We start from the raw sequence: 7,347 nt of genomic DNA, 5'->3' as shown, positions 1-7,347 counted from the left end.
CCATCTGCATCCTAACATCCCCAAACCCCTGTGTTCCACTATGTGAGTGTTTCACCTTGAATTCCTAGTCAGAGCAGCCCATTGCCAGCTCTAAAGGGTAGTATAGGGAGTCCAGCATTAGGAACCCCCAGTCCTGATTTTCCCAATGCTTCAGAAACTCACCAGCATGGCCAACTACAGACAAGGATGGATTCAGTAATTCAAATAAAGTAATAGTAATAACAATAATAGAAACACCTTAAATGAGCACTTACTGTGTACCCAACCCTAATCTAAGAGGTTTACACTATTAATTCCATAGCTCTCTGAGGCAGGTCCTTTTAGTATCTCCAGGTGACAAATGGGAAAGCTATAGCAGAGACAGCTTACAGAATCCACCCGAGGACTGTCAGCCCTGCTAGCCCTGTGAGGTAGGACTTAACATTCCCATTTCACAGAAGAGGAAACTGAGTCCGAGAAAAGTTAGATGTCTTGCCTGAGGTGTCATATCACCAAGAGCCAGAGCCACGTTTACCTATCACCAGTTTGCTAATCAGATATGACTTGATGCAGGGCCCTGTGCCCATGACACGTATCTGTACATGAGTGTCAGCCCGAATAGACAGACACCAGGTCATTCATTCATGGAGACCCACTCCTCAGACCAAGCAGGTCCCCTGAGGCCTAATTAGCATCCTGTGCTGAAGTCATGACTGAGGCCCAGGGCTCTGAGTTGACTGCTCTGCTGCCATTTCCCTCTTGGCTGCTCTTCCATGTAGATATTGTGGACTGGGGTAAAGCTGACTCTGAACACAGTTTGACCCAAGATTGACCCCTTAGTTCATGGAAGAGGTTCTGCTTCCAACTGATGCTGCTTTGACCATCGCATATGTCTTCTCTAGCCAAAGTCCATTCATAGAGAATGCACCACAGACAGCATCCACACAGGGCCATGCCAGATTCCCTGACAGAAAGCTTGGCTTCCATCTCTGACTTTAGGGCAGACTTGGGACAGCTTAAGGTTATGACAGCTAATATGCACTCAATGCTGAGTGGTGAGCCCTGCACTAATCCATGCTCTGTGTCACCTCATTTTATCTTTGCAAACTCTGGAAGAAACATATGACTGTTTTCAGTTTATGGGTGAAGGAACTGAATAATAGAGAAGTTAAACAATTTGTCTTAGGAGAGAAAAAGAGCAGGAGTGAGCCCTAGGACTCTCGGGCTCCAAACTACACACAGTTAACCTCTCTGATTTAACTTTGTATTACGAGGTGTATTTTCAACACGGATTATATGCCCAGTGATGTGTGCAGACAGGGGTGACAGACAAATATCAGGAAGAGTCACTGTCCCCAAAGTGCTGACAGCATACATGCAGTGACAACACGTACACAAAGCCCTGATATAAGAGATGCATAGTCCGTAGTCTTCCCTGAGAAAGAAGCTGATGGGAATCCTGCATCTCCCACTTGGACATTCCATGATTCGAAAGCCGTGCCTCCTCCTCCCCTAACAGCCATCCCTCACCCTTGACTTCAGACCAACACCTGTACCATGAGCTCTATCCTCAATATTTCTGTAGGAGGGAAACTAGACTCCAACATAACATAAGTCTTGTTCCCAAAAGAAAGCTGCTGATCAGTTCACAGGTGCTGTGTCCTACTGTGTTGGCTTATGTGATGCTGTGGTGCTGAAGCTTTGTCGCTGGTATTTCAAATAACTCTCAGGTCACCCAAAGTGGACAGGTTTCAGCAGAGCTTCCAGACAATGACAGCCTAGGAAGAAAGGCCTGGTAAGCTACTTCAGGAAATTAGCCAACGAAAACCCTATGAACCACAACAGACTATCATCCAATATAGTGCTGGAGAATGACTCCCCTAGTGCTGAAGGCATTTGACTGCTAACCAGAAGGCTGGTGGTTCAAACCCACCAGCTACTCCTCAGAAGGAAGACTGGACAATCTATTTCCGTAGAAATGCCGCCTCGGAAACCCAAGTAGGGGTCACTATGAGTCAAATCGCCTTGATGGCAGTGAGTTTTTTTTTTTTTTTTTGTTAGGTTGGAATCAAAAAACAAAACCAAACTCACTGCCATCAAGTTGATTTCAACTCATAGTGAGCCCCTTTGGCTTTCTGAAATAATAAATCTTTATAGAAGTAGATTGTCCAGTCTTCCTTCTGCAGAGTGACTGGTGGGTTTGAACTGCCAACCTTCTGGTTTGCAGTTAAATGCCTTAGACACTATGCACCCTGATGCGTACCAGAGCTCCTTCTAGGTAGAAGGTGCTCAAAATACACAGTGAGCATACCAACGATCATGAAGATTGTTCAAGACCTGCCAACATTTCCTACTGTTGTACATAGGGTTACTATGAGTCAGACCTGACTCAGTAGCAACTAGCAACATTTATAGACAACACACAATCCATGACACCTTATGCTAGGTCTGAATTTGTTTCAACACATGAAGAAAGTGACCCCTATTCAAGTCATTGCAGACCCATTTCTCTCTGATGGTTTTCAAAGATTCGAATTTACGAAAGAGTGCTGGGGGAGGAGGGGGAGGGCTCAGTCACACAGCTCCTCCGAAGGCCAGCATCACAGCCCTCTAGCTCTAGCTCCTCAAAATTGTGTCCACACATCCGAGACAAAGTAGAGAGCAGAAGGAAGTAGCTCATTGCAGCGGCTCACAGCCAACACACACAACCTTCTGTCAGAGGAGCCAAACAAGAAAAACCAAAGGTTTTCAGTGAAGACCTTTTCCCCTGAGGTCAAAATTCAATGGCCTTCCCCCTTCCTGCCCAATTTCCTGTAATTAGATAATGCCACATTGTCATTTGGGATTCCATGGACTGGACGTTACATCACAGATCCAAAATGAGGAGCATTTCACCTCCCAGTGAGTTATAATTTTAGTGCACAGGATGGTGGTGTTGAAAATTAAGCAGTCATTTTTGATGGCCTTGTAGAAGGCAGTTACAACCCATGTCTCAACGCTGCAAGGAACTGAAAGAGGAATTCATAAGGCTGTCTGTATGTGATGTCTCCAGCACTCCAATATGCATGCCCCTCCCGTACATATACATAACAACTGTGGACCCACTGTTCCTTTTATTGTAAAGATGATTTCCCGGAAGTATTTTAAGCTGGAAAGATTTCTTACAAGCTGGTGAAAAATTGCTCACTGCAGGACATCCAATTTATTGGCAGACATCCAGCAACCCAACGTATTGGTAACTAGCTTGCTAATGAGTCTCTTCCATGTAAATTGTCTCATTATTATCAATTTTTGTCACTTCTCAGGTGAGTCTTGATCTGCTTCCCCACTTTGGCCAAGAAGGCTCCAGCGATGGCACCGGCCGGAATGTCCAGTCCCGCTTGCCCACACCAGGGGCTGAGACTTCACATCATAGGAGGCCAAGAGTGGGGATGGCAGACTCCCTGTCATTAGAGCTGGGAGTTTAATGTTCAGAACAGAGAGATGTTAAGGAGACTTGCAATGAGGTGTTATAAAAACAGAGTTTGATTGAAAGAGCTGGCATGTAATGCAAATGAACACTTTGTCCCATGATTCATTGCTATCAGGAGAACTAAATTTGTACAGCCCAGAGGAGAGATGACTAATGGGAGGCATAATAATTGTCGACTTATACCTGAGAAGAATTAATCAAGAAGCCCAGAGAAGACAGTGCTCGTTGGCCACTACAGGTGCATGTGCTGGGAGCGGGCAGTGCAGGGAGGAGCCAAGAAAATTAGGCTAAATAGCAGAAATGGCTTTAACGACATTGAGGTCAATTAGGAAGAGAAATGGCCTCCACCACGGATGCTAGGGAATTATCACCTGAGAAATCTGTAGAAAGGCACCATGGGAATGAATGGTAATTTTTACAAACGGCAATGGATTTGATAGTGCATCTAGAAGGCTCTGATATTTCCCCACCCTGGGGCTCCTTCCTTAGCAGCCTTAACAAGTCTGCTTTGCTTAGAATGTTCCAGAAAATACCTCCTCTACTAATTCAATTCAACCCATCTTAGACCACTGACTCCAGAGAAATCCCTCTCCCCAGTGCAATGTGAGGGACAGAGAGTCTTTCATCCAGTAACGTGCCAGGTGGTGAAAGGGACAACATCCCTGCACTCACGTAGCTCACAACTAACTCAGGGAACAGATGGGGAGAGCCATCAAGGGCAGGCATGCCCATGGGAGACTGACGCAAGCAGTCCTGAGCTTTAGATAAGGCCCAAGGAGAACCAAAACAACAGTGAATATTTCTAGTCCAGAGTGAAAACCAAAAACCAAACTAGTTGCCATCAAGTTGATTGTAACTCATGGTGACCCAAGTGCTGCAGAATAGAGCTGCATTCCCTAGAGTTCTCTGAAACCAAAACCAAACTCACTGCTACGGAGTTGGATCTGACCCACAAAGACCCTTCCTTGGGTTTCTGAGGCAGTTATCACTACGGAAGTAGATTGCCCAACCTTCCTTCCGAGAAGGGGCTGGTGGGTTTGAACCACCAGCCTTCTGGTTAGCAGTCAAATGGCTTAGGCATTATGCCACCAGAGCTCCTTCGAGTTTTCTAGGTGTGCAAATAATTTGTGCTTGACTTGGCAAATAACAAGAACAACAACAACTGGCCAAAAGGTTGGCAGTTCAAATTCACCCAGCCGCACCATGGAAGAGACAAAGTGATCTGCTTCCATAAAGTTTAGTCAAGAAAACCCAAAGGAGCACTTCTACTCCACACTAAGAGTCGCAATGAATAAGAATCAACTTAATCACAACGAGTTTGATTTAGTTTTAGACCTTTCAGAAGATTGTCAGGACTTTCTTCTGAGGTATCTCTGTGTGAGTTTGAACTGCCAACCTTTCAGTTAGTAGTCGAACACTTATCTATACCATCTAGGGCTCCTTACACAGAGTAAACCTGAATAAATCAATCTCCTTTCCTGTAAGGAATCAACAGGTGCTCAGAGGTCATTTGAGAAGTCTGATTCCTGAGAGTAAAGGCTTAAGGGACCTGCAGACTCCTTTCCATTCCTCTTCCTTTGCGGCTCTTCTCCTGCATTAAACCAGGCAAGAAGTGGAAACTGGTAGCCCCCAAGACAAGTTGTTTGACTCACTCAGTAATTTTTTAAATTAATTGCCAAGGTTTAAAAATTGGGACACTTTCAACATCTTTTGAAAATTAAACTCTAACCACACCTGGCCTGTATGACAGCAGTCAGCTGTCTCTGAGTAAAAATTCACCAAAACCAAATTCACTGCCATAGAGTGAAATCCGAGTCATAGTGACCCCGTTTGGGTTCCCAAGGTGATAAATCTTTACAGAGATAAATTGCCCCATCTTCCTTCTGTGGAGTGGCTGGTGGGTTTGAACTGCCAGGCTTCTGGTTAGCAGTCAGATGCCATAGGCACTATGCCACCAGGGCTCCTGTCTGAATAGTGACTTCCCTTTAAGTTCTTTAGTTTGCCACAGTCCCCACCATTCCCTTTTGTTTGACAGCCATCCTATTTCGTGCTCTCAATTTCCCAGCCAGTTTTCCTGGGAATTTTTTTTTAGACCCTGGGATAAATGAAATGCAAGGTAGTTGAACCATATTGACTAATGTTCCTACAGAAATGTTTCTACCATCACCAGTTTTGTTGAGTGGATCCCTACTCATGGAGACCCCACATGTGCAGAGTAGAATGCTGCTTCATAGGATTGTCATGGTTGTGACCTTTTGGAATCAGATACCCAGACCTTTCTTCTGAGGCACCTCTGAGGGAGCTCAAGCTACCAATCTTTTGATTAGCAGCCAAGCACTTAAATGTTTGTGCCACTCAGGGAGACCTAGAAATGCCTCAAATCAGTTATAATTCAGTGCTTTTATTTAGTGAAGATCTTCACCAAAAAAGTCACTTAAAAATTTTTTTGCAAAGCTGCAATCACTTACTGTGATCCCTTCCTTCAGGCTTCAGGCTCTGAATTCTTCCTTTCATACTACTCACTGGTAGCATGAAGTCTTGATTCTCAATGAGCTTGCTTGCTCCTTCCAATTCCAAGAGAAGTGTATCACTCCATTATTTCTCCCTTCACCATAGCTACCAGTAGGCTGAGAACCTCATAGCATAATCCTAGAATCACGTGATAATTCAGGGCAGGTTTCTGTTGCTTCTATCCCAACACATGTAGTTGATTTTTGACCTGTATTTTGAAGAATGAGTTTAACGTATTTTTAAAATATTACAAGATGCCTCCATTCTTTCTGAAAGAGCAGAAGTAAGAATTGTGATACTGATTGTGGGGGTTATGTTTGTGTGTCAACTTGGCTGGGCCTGGTTGAGTGGCTGGGCAGCTGGTGGTAGTTATTCCCCATGATGAGACTGGCAATCAGCTCCATGGTGGGATCTACCACAAGCAGCTGAGTAGCTGCCTTTGGGATGTGGTCTGCTTCCTGTACATAAGGAGAAGCCTTGGGAATGGTTTCTAGACTATGGCACGCTTGGACCCTGCATGTAGCTATGTCATTGCTCAGTTGCCTGCTATGCTCTGCCAACCTTGGGACTTACAATGGCCTGCCGTGTGGTTTGGTAACATCCAGCCTGTGCCTTTTTACTTGTCAGCCTTGGGTTGTCAGCCCCAGCAGCCAGTAGCTGCCTAAGTGAATAAAAGCCTCTAGCTCCAGTGAGCCGGGAGCAAGAGGCAGAGCTGAAGCCCAAGGTCAAGGGGCTTTTACATAGCCCCTAGAGCCTGGTACTTTGAAATCGGACCTCTAGCCTCCAAACTGTAAGAGAATAAACTCCTGTTTGTTAAGGCTATACCCTGTGTGGTATATTCCTGTCAGAGTGGCCACCAGGTAACCAGAACACGAATAATGTGCAGGAACATGCCAGAACAAGAGCAGCTGATGGTTGTCCCTGCCCTGGAGCTGGGAGGCATTAGAGGACACAAGGGAGCTTGTAAGCAGCTGATGGATGCTGGTGAGGGAGCTAGTGGGGCAAAGCCCATTAGATAAAGCGGATGAGAACTCATCTGACATCATTCATTCAATCCTCCAATATGGCACTGTCCACTTAGGGCCTTGTGTTGTGCTGGGTGCCATGAGAAATTAGGGAAGAATTAGGCCGAGTCAAGAAGAGAAATATATCTCTACAAAGAAAATCAACAGTAACTCCTCTGATGCACAGGGCCATCCCTTCAGTCAGCAGACTACACACAGTGACAGTGCATGATGTCCTGTGCTTGTCAGTGCCCATACCCACGTGGACCACAGCTTCTCCAAAGCCCGGACGGGCTGCCCAGCAGCTCACAGGCAGTGTTGCCTTGGGACAGCCCTCAGTCACTGATAGCAAGAGATGTCAGAGAAAAGCCTCCCTCCCCC

The sequence above is a fragment of the Orycteropus afer genome, unplaced genomic scaffold, assembly GCF_000298275.1.
Source record: "Orycteropus afer afer isolate SDZICR_OR568_19922 unplaced genomic scaffold, OryAfe1.0 scaffold00009, whole genome shotgun sequence".
NCBI lineage: Eukaryota > Metazoa > Chordata > Mammalia > Tubulidentata > Orycteropodidae > Orycteropus > Orycteropus afer.
This window is presented reverse-complemented; position numbering follows the sequence as displayed.